The following is a 14150-nucleotide window of genomic DNA, read 5'->3' as shown; positions in this document are numbered from 1 at the left end:
GGATGATAAGCGCCTACAATACTGTCGATGCCACTGTAGAATGTCAGGATGGCTACAGAGTACTGCCCCGCGCAGGGTATGGACTCTGGTACAGTGGTTTTGACTTATGAGCCATGCCTTGCCTTTCTCCGCACGTCTTCTGGTTTCCTCCGAACGGGGAGCCCCCGGTCGGATGGCTCCAGTCGGCCCTCAGTGCGCCGGTCGGAGAAGAGTGGTGAGCAGGCTTCCCGTGAGCCCCGATCGTGGGGTCGAAGTCGCGGGGTCGGAGCAGGAAGCAGTGCTGTGGGCAAAGCCTTTTGATCGGAGGGGGCGTCCGGAGGCTGAAGCGAATACTCCGATTTGGTGGACCCGAGGGGCCATGAAGCGGGTGCCGCTCCCTTGGGACCATATCGTGGTGATAGCATATCCGTCATTTGTGGAGGACGCGAGTCTTTTTTCTGGACCGTAGTGGTTGTCGTATGTCTACGTCGGGTTTCGTGCCCGAGGGCTGAAGGCGGCGCCTATAACTCTGTAGGGCGAAGAGCACGCGCCCACAACACTGTTCAGGCTCTGCTACGCCTGGAAGGGTCTAAAGCACCCATCCCGTCGTTCCCTGGCAGTACTTTTCCTGTCGGGGCGCAGGGTATGGACTCTGGTTCAGTGGTTTTGACTTATGAGCCATGCCTTGCCTTTCTCCGCACGTCTTCTGGTTCCCTCTGAACGGGGAGCCCCCGGTCGGATGGCTCCAGTCGGCCCTCAGTGCGCCGGTCAGAGAAGGGCGGTGAGCAACTTTTCGCGTGCCCCGGTCGCGGGGTCGGAGTCGCGGGGTCAGAGTAGGAAGCAGTGCTGTGGGCATCCCTCGGGCGAGACCGAGCCCGTCCCTCGGGGGTCGGGCGAGACCGAGCCCGTCCCTCGGGGGTCGGGCGAGGCGGAGTCAATCCCTAAGCTCTCGGGCGAGGCAGAGTGGCCCAAAGGCATCGGGCGAGGCGGAACCAAACTCCCGTCATTCGGGCAAGAAACGTAGCGGCGCCCTTGTTCGTCCCGTCCAGAAGTTTTTAACGTTCAATGGTTATTGGTTCCACCTCCTAGGGTACCCGGTGTTAGGTCCCCGACAAGATTGTTGCATTTTGCTTCACGGTTTAGATCACAAGGAGCAAAGTGGTGTTTGACAAAGCTGAACTAGATCTTTTTTCCAGGTTCTTTTTAGAGGACACATTGGCTATGATTTTGAGGTGTATTGTAGCACTCAGATAAAGTCAAGGAACATGTCCTTGACTCTTGCAAACTACTAGAATCAAAGGTCATACAATTCTTTGCGTCCCTTTTATTTACCGTGTTAGACCCTTTTATTTACCGTCTTAGACTTTAGTTATAAATCTATAATAAATTTAAATTCTAGGTGTGTCACTAAAATAAACGCAGACAAATGCTCCTTTTATATTTCCCAGAAATGGTGGAATGGATGAGTCAGTACTTGGGAGGAGTGGTGGAGCGCCGGCCGCCGGGGCGACTGTGACTTTGTGAGTGCGAGGGGGCTGGCCGCCGGGGCACGTTTGGTTGCCTGCAGCGGCCGGCCCTCGGTTTGTTTGGTTGGCGCACATGTCGGACCTGGCCCATGCAGTGCGGACATTTTTTGCGTTCCAACTCGGCCAGGCTCATGCATCTGTGAGAGAGCACGAGCTGTGCATGTGCTGGATCCGGCTAACCAAACAAGAGCTCACTCTGACCAGGCTGCGCAACGGCAACCAAACAAAAAGCTTTGCATCATGCAACCAAACGCGCCCTGAGCAAAAGCGTCCCCGCTTTTCGGGTGGCGGCCGGCGCGCTAGAGGAAGCAAAAGAGGAGACGGACGGCGGGAGTTTGGATTCACATTTGTAATGGGCCGTGGGCCGAGTGAAGGCCGAAATGAGGCAGTTAGGCGAGGGAGATCATCTCGTTATTATCGATGGAAAGTTGGAAACGCAACGGACAGGAGTTTTTGCTCTCTCTAATCAATCTGTGCCTGCCGTTGCTTCCCTAACCCAAATACCATCCAAACTAGTTAACCTATCCGCGCGTTGCTGTATGTATCTGCTTATTACCCCAATAAGAGCGTCCTCAACAGATAATACGGCTGCTAAGGTCAGCACGCTGAACAATAATTTATCAAGTTGTGGGTCTTTTTTTTTATTATTATTTTTATCTTTTTTCCTTTTAGAGGGACAAATTAAGCCTCCTACTTTATTATACTACCAAGTGAATTTTACCAAGCTCTTGAAGTTACTCTTACAAGGTTTTAGCAGCACTGAGACATGCTCCACACTTTACCAAGGTGCCACGACCAAGTACTCAACAGCAATGAGTTTTGAATAATTCTTACTCTGACAACAATATTGGTCCGACATGAAATTATTGGATTCCAAAATTTGGAACAGGTTTTCATATGCGGACCTATACCACCATATATATTACCTGAATCTCCCAAAAGGTTGGATCACCCTAGCAAACTGATAGAAGACCTGTGGCTACATTAAGCAGTGGCGACATCAAGCGCCGGTAGACAGTCCCTGATAACATCTGCGGCATGCTCCAGCTCCTTCTCTGAGATGATGAGCGGTGGCACGAGCCTCACAACATTGCCTTTGCCGGCAGTGAGCACTATGACGCCGGCATCCAAGCATGCATCGACCAGAGGACCAGCTGGTACATCTAGCTCGATGCCGACGAGAAGGCCAACCCCACGGACCTCCTTTACGTGCGGGTTTCCGCTCAGCTTGGTGCGTAGAAGCTGCTTGAAGTTCTCCCCTTTCTTGGACACCTCAGCCAAGAACCCAGGTTTCATGATTTTGTCAAACACGGTTATCGCAGTGTGGCAGGCAAGGGGGCCCACCGCCGAATGTTGTACCATGGTCGCCGTAGTTTATGGCTGCAGCAACCTTCTCCTTGACCAAGACAACGCCGATGGGAATACCATTGGCCAATGGCTTTGCTAAGGCCATTATGTCTGGTTCTACTCCATATGCCTCATGGGCCCAGAGGTAACCCGTGCGCCCGAAACCACATTGCACCTGCGTTTAGAAACCATATGCTAACATTACATCTGATGGCTGCCCACTTCACAGATTGATGCAGCTTGAAAACTATGGAATGTAATCATGATGTATTGCTGAATTGGCAATATGAATGTACTAGAATAGAGTAACAGGTTGACTCTGATAAGAGTTAAGAACGGAAATGCAGAGTCTCATAGTTTCATATCCCTGTTAAACATTAACTCTTGAATATGCGGTATGCCTAAAGTCGGTAATGGAATGCATAGCTGCAACTAAATTGAGCATGTTTCGAACTTTGTCAACCAAGCATGGATTACTAGCAGTGCCGTGGGGTTCTCAATTTGAACAGAACAGAGTTGTGGCAGAGTACGCCATACCTCATCAAAGACCAAGAGGGCTCCCGCCTCATCACAGGCCTCCCGCAGCCCCTGCAAGAACTCCTGGGTGGCACTGTGAATACCACCCTCACCCTGCACAGGCTCAACGAAGACAGCAGCGACCCTGCCGGACTGTATGAACTTCTTGGCCGCCTCCAAATCGCCGTAATCCACGAAGGTCACTCCGGGCATGACGGGCGCGAAGGGCTCCCGGTACTGCGACTTGCTGGTGAGCGCGACCGCGCCCATGGTCCGGCCGTGGAAGCTGCTGCTGAACGCCAAGAACTCCATGGGCGGATCGTCACTGTCGGGGTGGGCGACCCGCTGGAACTTGCGGGAGAATTTGATGGCCGCCTCGTTGGCCTCCGTGCCAGTGCTGGCGAAGAAGGCGCGGTCCGCGAACGACACCTTCACGAGCCGCTTGGCGAGCTCCACCTGCGTGCGACAGCGAGCAGCTTCAGCAGGTGAAGCAACCGGAGAAACGGGCCGGACGGAGCAATGCGTCGAACACATGGTGAGCGAGCGCGGGGAGAGGGAAGGGGAAGGGGAAGGGGAGGATCAGAGGGAGGACTGGGGGGCACCCACCTGGGGTGTAGTGTAGAAGACGTTGCTGACGTGGACGATTTTACCGCTCTGCTCCGCGATGGTAGCGCACACGTCGGGATCCGCGTGGCCGAGCGACGTGACGGCGATGCCGGCGGACATGTCGAGGTACTCGCGGCCGTCCAAGTCGTAGAGCTTGCACCCGCGCCCGTACTCAAAGACGACGCGGGACCGCTTGTAGGTGCCGACGAGGTACCGCGCCTCGTCGTCCATGACGGCCCGGCTCGCGGCCGACAGCTCCCGCCGCGCCGGCCCCACGGAGGCCGCGGTGGTCGGGGGAGGGGGCGGCGCCGCGAGGCAGGCCGAGACGCGCGCGCGGCGGGACGGCGGAGTGGCGGGCCGCGCGCCCGCGGCCGGCTTGACGGCGAGGAAGGACTGGAGCGAGGCCATGGCGGATCGCAAGGATTGGAGTTGGGGCGGCGTGCGGGACGCGTGCGTCTCGTTGCGTGGGGATTTCAATACCCGGGTTGCGTTTGGGAGTAGGGTTCCGAGAAGATAACGGAAAGGAAGGCTAATTGCTTGGGATCACGCGCGTCAGTCGGGCCCGCATGGAAGTGAGACGGAGGGGGAGTAGCCGAGTACGAGTAGGTGCGTGTGCATACACGGTGGTGCGGTTGAAAGTCAGCCGGGGGAGAGAAGAGACAGACCTTGACACATTATCACAAAGTCTTAGGATTGGCACGTTGCAAACTTCGGTCATCTGACTACTTAACTTTTAAAAAAAATCTCCTTTTGTTTTAAACAATTAATTGTTTTATATATCATGGCCTCGTTTAGCAGGTCTTCTCCACCAGCTTCAGGAGTCATTTTGAGGTGTCATCTGTAAACGAATAAGGTGAAATGGCTTTACTAGTGAAGCCCCCTAAAAACATGCTCTCATAGAGGTTTGGTGTGGGATGAAGCCAAAAAAAAAAAGTGGTTTCCTCAGGCTCCTTCTCCAGCCCATGCGCCACTACCCTTGGGATTTAATGAAGTTATGCGATCTGCCATTGGAAAAAGTTCGCGAGTCCATTTCTCTTCCTTCGTACGTTCGCAAGTCTTCAGCATCTCCAAAAGCATTTCTAAATCACAGTCTCTAAATCATCATTTGGAGAGTTATTTGCATAAAAATTATTTTCTATATCTTTTCATTCTCCAACAGTTCTTCTATATCTCATACGCACTCTAGAGAGCTATTCTCGTCTTCTATTTTTGGCTAGCGAAAAATCTGGAATACAATATGTCTATATTTGACTAACCATTTAGAGAAGTTATTGGAGGGTAGTTTTTCACAAAATTCTTTATTCATCGTATTTAGAAAGAATATGAAGAGTCTCTTGGAGATGCTCTTACAGAAGAAGAAGAGTATGTTTCTCCAGGCCCGTGCTCCACGAACGTGCTCTCACTGGTTGCTAATACTTTTATGTTATTTTTTATTTTTAAATTTTAAATTTTTATTTTTTATTTTAAATTTTTTATTTTTAATTCGACCGTGGATGAAACAACATGTAGAAACATACAGCTCCAGATATTATTATATATGTACTGTATGTACATAGGGGTATCTTGGATAATTAACTTCTCTCAGCCATGCATGACAGACAGACGAAGCCCCTTGCCAAAAGGTTTACCAATCAGCTTCAGCTCCACTAGTGGAGTCATTCGTAGAGCTGAAGCGAAAAAAAATGACTTCACTAGTGAAGTGAAGCTATGCTAAACGGGGCCTATATATCTAGATGAACAACAGATTGAATTATATTTTAGGATGGAGAGAATAACACCTATGAGAGTGACAAGAAGATAAGTTCTCAATAATAGTGTCAGGGACCAATATTAGGGTACCCAAAGAGGAGGAGCTAACGACCGTCGAACGTTGATTCATCCGCGCGATCAAGAACACGACTACACCGCTTGCCAGGACACTCCTCTTCCGTCCACCAAGACCATGGGCCCCGCCTCGCCCAACCCTCGGGGGCTGGCTCCGCCTCGCCCGATAGCTAAGGGCAGACTCCGCCTCGCCCGACCCCCGGGGGGCTGGCTCCGCCTCGTCTGACGTCTGGGGGCGGACTCCATCTCGTCCGACGTCCAAGGGTTGGCTCCGCCTCGCCAAACGTCTGGGGGCAGACACCGCCTCGTCCGACGCCCGGGGGCTGGCTCCGCCTCGCCCGACGTCCGGGGGTAGACTCCGCCTCGCCCAACGTACGGGGGCTGGCTCCACCTCGCCCGACGTCCGGGGGCAGACGCTGCCTCGCCCGACGTCCGGGGGCTGGCTCTGCCTGGCGCGACGTCTGGGGGCTGGCCCTGCCTCGCCCGACGACTGCGCGCTGCTCCTTCATAACTACGCACGCAGATAAGGCAGGGCACTCAGGTCAACCGCAATACCGAGGACCATACCCTGCACGTCTGCAGGAAAATACCGATAGGATATGACAAGACGGGCACTTTAAGGCCCTTCCGGGCATGTCAGAGCCTGAATAGTGTTGTGGGCGCCGCCATTGGCCCTCGGGCGTGGATCCTGACGGGACCATACGACAACCACTACAGTCTAGGAGGAGACTCGCATCCTCTACAGTGACGAACATGCAGTCACTGTGCCGTTCGCTCTCCGCAGGGTTGCCGATCGACACCCCGGTCCGTTGCGCCACCCGCCGGGGCAGGATGCGACGTGTCCACTTGCTGATTAAGCCAGAGCGTGGCATCATCAACGGATAGACACCTAGCATGGAGCTATCCCTGGCATCATCTGCCATGTCAGCAGGACAGGCTCAAAGGAAAAAGAAGACCCGGCACCTTCGAAGGACTTTCTTGGCCTCTGGTTCTTTTTCTTTCTCCCATCTGTAATCCTTGCTTCCCCTTGGTCTATAAACCCTACTAAAGGGATCGATTAATAGAACACACCAGGCATCACATAACACACAGTTGAGCAGCAACAAAAGCCCTTAGCGTCCTTTCGACCTTTCCATCAAAGACTTGAGATCTGTCCCTCTCTCGTTCGTTTGTAACCCCTACTACGAACCTTTCAGTGCTAATAACACGAGCAGCAGCCGCAAACTAGATGTAGGGACATTCTGCCCAAACCAGTATAAACCTTGTGTCTTTTAGCACACCATCCAGGTCCAACGCGTAATAATACAAATTTACTCGTTGGTGTTTACTCGAAACACCGATAGTTGGTGCACCAGGTAAGGGACCTTTGCACGTTCCGACATTAACATCAGGCCACGGATGGCTAGCCATGGAATCAGCTGGGTCCTGGGCACACACGTGCGCTTCGGTGACCTGAACTTCATCGTCATGGTGGGATCAGAGTTGGCATTGGCTCACGTCGCCATCCAACCCCTCCCCTCCATCAGCCTCAACTATGGGAGGCTTGAGCGCTAGCTCGGCATCTCCCTAGGACCCTAGCCGTCCAAGGAGGACCCGCGCCGCCTCACCCTCTCTCTAGAACACCCTACATGGAGCGCCCCGATAGTGCTTCCGTTCGGTCTCCGCAACTCCACGACGATCGTTAGTCACCTTGTGGCACAGCGCATGATCCTATCCCCTGCGAACAATGAGTTCGTGGGGGTGATCAAACACATCGCATAATCTTTTCATGACCTCCTGGCCGAGGAGCTAAGGTCACCCTCTGGCTCTGGCTCCAGCAGAGGAAGCCATCACCCCTCTCGTGAATGCTTCATGGCAGGTACCCCCGAGGGGCACGTTGAAAGCGTCCACAAGGGGAGGCTACTCCAACAAACGACCTCGGCGATGAGGCCAAGAGGGAGACAGCGGCCCCACCACGCATGCCGGTGGAGTAGCTAAAAGCCCGCCACCAAGAGATCGAGGAAGCGTGACTCCAGCTCGAGCAGGAATGTGCAAAGCTCGACAAGGAGATAGAGCGCTGCGGAGACGATGGGCGCGCACGCGCCATGGCCCGTGACGTGAACCGGAGGATCATCACAGACGATGAAGCCCTCCCACACTTTGCCCAGGCAAGCCAGAACATCGCCGCTACGGTGGCCTTGCTCCATGGCCTTCTAGCGGCCACGACGCCCAAGGATTTGCCACAGCGAGATTCGCACGTTGCTCGAGCGTGCAGCGGCACAGCAGGCCGAAAACTCATTGTCTCGGTGACGCGAGCTCGACAGTAGCTAGCGCACGCTCTTAGAACGCCCCGGCAGGCACGCGTTGGTCCACCAGGCACCACAAGGAAGTAGGCAGCGCACCACGGTCCTGATGCGTCAGCGTCTCAGCCACAACCGTGACGCACGTAGCACCCTCAACGCTCGCAGATGTGCCTACGACGACCTAAGAAAGGGAGCCAAAGGTGGCTATCACCCTCATCATGGCGGATGCTACGACAACAGCGACGATCGAAGCCCAAGCCCTGGCCTACCGAGGCCTCTGGCCTTCGGCCGTCATATCCTCAACGCTGCTTTCCCGCCGAGGTACCGACCGACCACCAACCAATATCCTAGAGTACTCTGGGGAAACAAACCCCCAACTATGGCTCGAAGACTATTGGCTTGCCTGCCAAGCCAGTGGTACGGATAATGATGACTTCATTATCCGCAACCTTCTACTGTTCTTGGTTGATTCGGTACGAGCGTGGTTGGAACACCTGCCGTCCAACAAAATCTAGAGTTGGGCGGACCTAAAGAAGATCTTTGTGGGGAACTTCTAGGGCACATACAAGCGCCCTGGGAACCCATGGGACCTCAAAAACTGCCGATAGAAGGTTGGTGAAACCCTCCGTGGGTACATCCGACGCTTCTCGTGGCAGTGCAACGAGCTACCTAACGTCGCCGACGTGGACATTATAGGAGCTTTCCTGTCCAGGACTACCTGTGAGTAGGGATGAAAATGGTACGGATATTTTTCGACCGTATTCAAAACCAAATCCGTTTAGAGAGGTTGAGATCTGTCCGTATCTGAGTCCGGATATCCAACATCCGATACCGTATCCGTATCCGAATACTCAAATCGCATATTTATGATGTCGATATCCAATCGTATCCTATCCGACATAGTTGACACTATCCGTATTCGAATCCAAATCCGGACAAAAATATGAAAACAAATGTAATATCGGTGATATCTGTCCGTATCCGATCCGTTTTCATCCCTACCTATGAGTCTCTGGTTCATAAGCTGGGACGTAAGGGCCCGCGAACCACCAAGGAACTCCTAGACGTCGCCACCAGCCATGCCTCAGGAGAAGAAGCGGTCAAAGCGATCTTTGATCATTTAAATGGCAAGGCAAGGCGAGATGAGGGCGCCGGCGAAGGCGCCTCCAATCGTTCTATTAAAAGGAAGAACAAGAAGCAACGGTACGAGGGCTCGCTCGTGGCCGCTACTGACCACAAGGGTGGTCGAAATCCCACGGGGGGCACTCCGAACCATTTTGAAAAATTACTCAAGGGGCTGTGCCCGAACCATGCCTTCCTAGTTAAGCATTTGTACAAGGACTGTAGCCTAATGAGGCGATTTTTGTCCAGAGGCTCCAAAAAAGGGGAGCACGGGAAGGACCTTGGGCCCACCATGGACGACGCCAATGGAAAGGACAGTGGCTTTCCAACATTGGACGGTTGCCTCATGATCTTCAGGGGATCGGCAGCCTATGACTCCAAACACTGTCAGAAGGTCACGTGCCATGAGGTTTATACGACCAAACCAGCCACACCTGCCTTCCTCCAGTGGTCTGAGTCGGCCATAACCTTTGATAGGACCGACCAACCAGAGAGCATCCCGCATCCGGGGAGATATCCACTCATGGTTGACCCGATCGTCGGCACGAAGCGGCTCACCAAAATACTGATGGATGGGGGCAGCGGCCTCAACATCATGTATGCCAAGACGCTCGATGAAATGGGCATCGATTAGACACGCGTCTGCCCAACCGGAGCACCTTTCTACGGCATCGTGCCCAGAAAGCAGGCCATGCCACTTGGGCAAATCGATCTTCCCGTTACCTTCAGGGATCCATCCAATTATAGGACGGAAACCCTCACCATCGAGGTGGCCGGGTTCCCCAGAACCTACCACGCCATCCTAGGACGTCCATGCTACATGAAGTTCATGGCCGTTCCAAACTATACCTACAATAAGCTAAACATACCGGGCCCTGGTGGGGTCATCACCGTCGGCACCTCCTTCTAGCGCGCCTATTAGTGCAAGGTCGACTGTTGTGATCACGCTGTAGCAATCGTCGTCTCCGGAGAGCTCACCGCCATCATGAAGGAGGTCACCGAAGAAGCGCCTGACCCCAAGAAGTCGACCGGGTCTTTCGAGCCTGCGGAGGGCTCTAAAGAGGTCCTCATAGATCCCGGTAGCCCTGATGGCAAGGTGGTCCACATTGGCACTGTGCTTTCCTCTAAATAGGAAAACGCGCTCGTCGACTTCCTCTACGCCAGCAAAGACATCTTTGTGTGGAAACCCTTGGACATGCCTGGCATCCCGAGGCAAGTCGCCGAGCACACCTTGAAGATCCATTCAGGCTCTAAGCCAGTGAAACAGCGCTTGCGTCGCTTCAACAAGGGGAAACGTAGGACCATCGACGAAGAGATCAGAAAGCTTTTGGTGACCGGATTCATCAAGGAAGTGCACCACCCAGAGTGGTTGGCCAATCCTGTTCTTGTACAAAAAAAAGAGTGGGAAATGGAGGATGTGTGTTGACTATATGAGTCTCAACAAAGCGTGCCCAAAGGATCTGTTTTCTTTGCCGCGCAGAGACCAGATAGTTGATTCTACCTCGGGGTGCGAAACCCTCTGCTTCCTTGATGCGTACTCTAGGTACTATCAAATTGCGATGAAAGAGTCCGACCAGCTCGCGACATCATTCATCACCCCCTTTGGATCGTTCTGCTACGTGACAATGTCGTTCGGTCTGAAGAAAACTGGGGCTACATACCAGCGTTGCATGCTCAGGTGCTTTGGGGACCTCATCGGGCGGACCGTTGAGGCCTATGTTGATGACATTGTGGTCAAATCCAAATAGGCCGACCATCTTATCACCGATCTTGAGCAGACCTTTGCAAAACTCCGAGCGAACGGCATCAAACTCAATCCCGAGAAGTGTGTTTTCGGGTTCCCAGGGGGCATGCTGCTTGGTTTCATCATCTCTGAGTGTGGCTTTGAAGCCAACCCAGAGAAGATCTCAGCCATCACGAGGATGGGCCCAATTCAGAACATAAAGGAGGTACAGTGGGTTATGGGGTGCCTCGCCTCGCTCAGCCGCTTCATCTCACACCTCGGTGAACGAGGTCTCCCCCTTTATCGACTTCTAAAGAAGGTCGATCACTTTGAATGGACATCCAAGGCCCAGAAAGCACTTGACATGGTTAAATAGCTCCTGACAAGGGCTCTAATCCTAGTTCCTCCCACCGAGGGAGAACCCCTTCTGCTCTACATCGCAACCACCACACAAGTAGTCAGCGCCGCCCTGGTAGTGGAGCGGGAAGAAGATGGGCACGCCTCAAAGTATAGTGCCCTGTGTACTTCATCAGTGAGGTCCTATCCGACTCAAAGACCCGCTACCCCTAAATCCAGAAACTTCTATACGTTGTCCTCATCACCAGGAGGAAGCTACGCCATTACTTCGAGTCACTGAGTCACATCCAGTGACGGTTGTGATGTCCTTCCCCCTCGGTGAGGCCATCCAAAACCAGGATGCCATGGGGAGAACTGTGAAATGGGCGCTCAAGCTGATGGGTCAGGGCATTGCGTATGCCTCCTGGACAGCCATCAAGTCCCAGGTGTTGGTTGATTTCGTCGCGGAATGGACCAAGGTCCAAATGCCACCAGCGGTCATCGATCAAGAGTACTGGATAATGTACTTCGATGGATCGCTTATGAAGAAGGGCGCTGACACGGGGCTAGTCTTTGTATCGCCCCTCAAGATACACATGAGGTACATGGTCCATCTCCATTTCCCCTCCAACAACAACGTAGCTGAGTACGAGGCGCTCATCAATGGCCGATGCATTGCCATCGAATTGGGCATCCGATGCCTCAACGTTCGAGGGGATTCCCAGCTGGTCGTCGACCAAGTCATGAAGGAGTCAAGTTGCCATGACGCCAAGATGGCCACGTACTGCCGAGAAGTCCGCTGGTTGGAGGACAAGTTTGACGGCCTTGAACTCAATCACATCTCGAGGCGTCTCAACGAGGCAGCTGACGTGTTTGCGAAAGCTGCATCCGGCCAAGAGCCGGTGCCAACGGGCGTCTTCGCCAGCGACCAGCACAAGCCCTCAGTTCGCTATGAGGAGTTAGAACAGGGCAGTGATGGTCCATCCAATCCCGGCCTGGGGGCCGAACAACCGTCGGCTACATCCGGCTCCAAAGTCATGGAGCTCGAAGAGGATCCAGCAATAGAGCTCGACCCTCTGGTCGACTGGAGAACGCACTACCTCGACTACCTCCTCTATGACACACTTCCGATAGATAGGACAGAGGCCCAATGGCTCACATGTCACGCAAAGTCCTTTGTTCTTGTGGAGGGCAAACTCCACAAGCGAGGCCACACCAGGATCCTGCAACGCTGCAGCCCCTTCGAACAGGGGAAGCGTTTGCTGAGCGATATCCATGGTGGGGTCTGTGATCACCATGCCGCGCCCCGAACCCTGGTCGGAAACGCATTCCGACAGGGCTTCTACTAGCCTACCGTGGTAGCCAATGCCGAGCAAATCGTACGCACCTACGAAGGGTGCCAGTACTACGCTCGACAAACTCACCTATCAGCCCAAGCACTCCAGACGATCCCCATCACCTGGCCATTCACAGTCTGAGGACTCGATCTGGTTGGACCACTCAAAAAGGCGTCCGGGGGCTACACCCACTTGCTTGTCACCATAGACAAGTTTACAAAGTGGATAGAAGCTCGGCTGATCTCCACGATCAAATCCAAGCAGGCCATACTATTCTTCCTCGACATCGTCCATCGCTTTGGAGTCCCAAACTCCATCATCACGGACAATGACACGCAATTCACCGAAAAGAAGTTCCTTCGATTCTGCGATGAATACCACATCCGGGTCGATTGGGCCATCGTCGCGCATCCCCAAACGAACAGGTATGTCGAGCGCATGAACGGCATGGTCCTATAGGGCCTTAAGCCTAGGATCTTCAACCGATTGAACAAATTCGGCGCGCGCTGGGTTACCAAACTTCCTTTAGTACTCTAGAGCCTGAGGACAACCCCTAGTCGAGCCACCGGCTACATGCCCTTCTTCATGGTCTACGGTTCTGAGGCCATCCTCCGAACCGACCTCGACTATGGAGCGCCAAGGATCAGGGCATATGACAAACAGGGAGCCGAGGCATCCCACGAGAATGCCATGGACCAGCTGGACGAAGCGCACAACATCGCCCTCCTCTGTTCGGCCAAGTACCAAGAGGCGTTGCGACGGTACGATAGCCGATGGGTGTGGAGCTAGCCTTCAACGTCAGGGACCTGGTCCACCGCCTCGTACAGAGCAAGAAGGACCACCAAAATCTCTCCCCGTCGTGGGAGGGACCATATGTCACTGCGGAGGTAGTTTGGCCAGGCGCCTACAAGCTAAAAACCATCGACGGCGAGGTCTTCACCAATGCTTAGAACATTGAGCAGCTACATCGCTTTTACCCCTAAATAAACACATACTTTCTCTTATCTATTTTGTTATTAAAATCCCCTATCCATTGTGACATCTGACCCCTGCAATGGCGAGGGGTCGGGTCTCACCCGGGGGCTGATATGAGTGTATTTACCTTGCAAACATTCTCTGTGCCATCCTCTCTTTCTCATGTTAATGCCAAGGAGCTAGGTTTTCGGGAACAAGCTCTGAGTATAACTGGTCGGACTGCGAGAAACCTATGCCCTAGCGGCTATGGCGTCTTTGCTCACCAGCATGATCAGAACTGGCTCACCCGCACTCCGAGCTTTTATGGCCTTAACAACGGAAAGGGTCGGAACACACTAAACCCTTCTGTAGAAAAAAGGGGGGAAGAGTTGAAAAGCTATTTGCTATAACGAAATCTGAGAACTTGTCCATTTTTGCACAAGTTCGTCGCTTGGCTTATCTGCCCAACTAAATTCTTGCACGGGATACTCTCGTCCTCTACTTCCGTAGGAAAATCTTATCTCAACAGGAAACACAAGTCGACCGGATGGCTTGGCCACTGTAGAGAAACGGGTCGATCAAACGGCTCAAAACCACC

The 14150-nt window shown here is 53.4% G+C and overlaps 1 pseudogene; it reads right to left on the bottom strand.

Annotated features, from left to right (window-relative positions):
• Positions 1 to 2253: 2253 nt before the first annotated feature.
• On the bottom strand, positions 2254 to 4458 carry LOC136512567 (acetylornithine aminotransferase, mitochondrial-like; annotated as a pseudogene).
• Between the last annotated feature and the right edge of the window lie 9692 nt (positions 4459 to 14150).

The sequence above is a fragment of the Miscanthus floridulus genome, chromosome 16 (assembly GCF_019320115.1).
Source record: "Miscanthus floridulus cultivar M001 chromosome 16, ASM1932011v1, whole genome shotgun sequence".
Classification (NCBI taxonomy): domain Eukaryota; kingdom Viridiplantae; phylum Streptophyta; class Magnoliopsida; order Poales; family Poaceae; genus Miscanthus; species Miscanthus floridulus.
The sequence above is the reverse complement of the archived record's forward strand: the minus strand, read 5'-3'. Positions and strand labels throughout refer to the sequence as shown.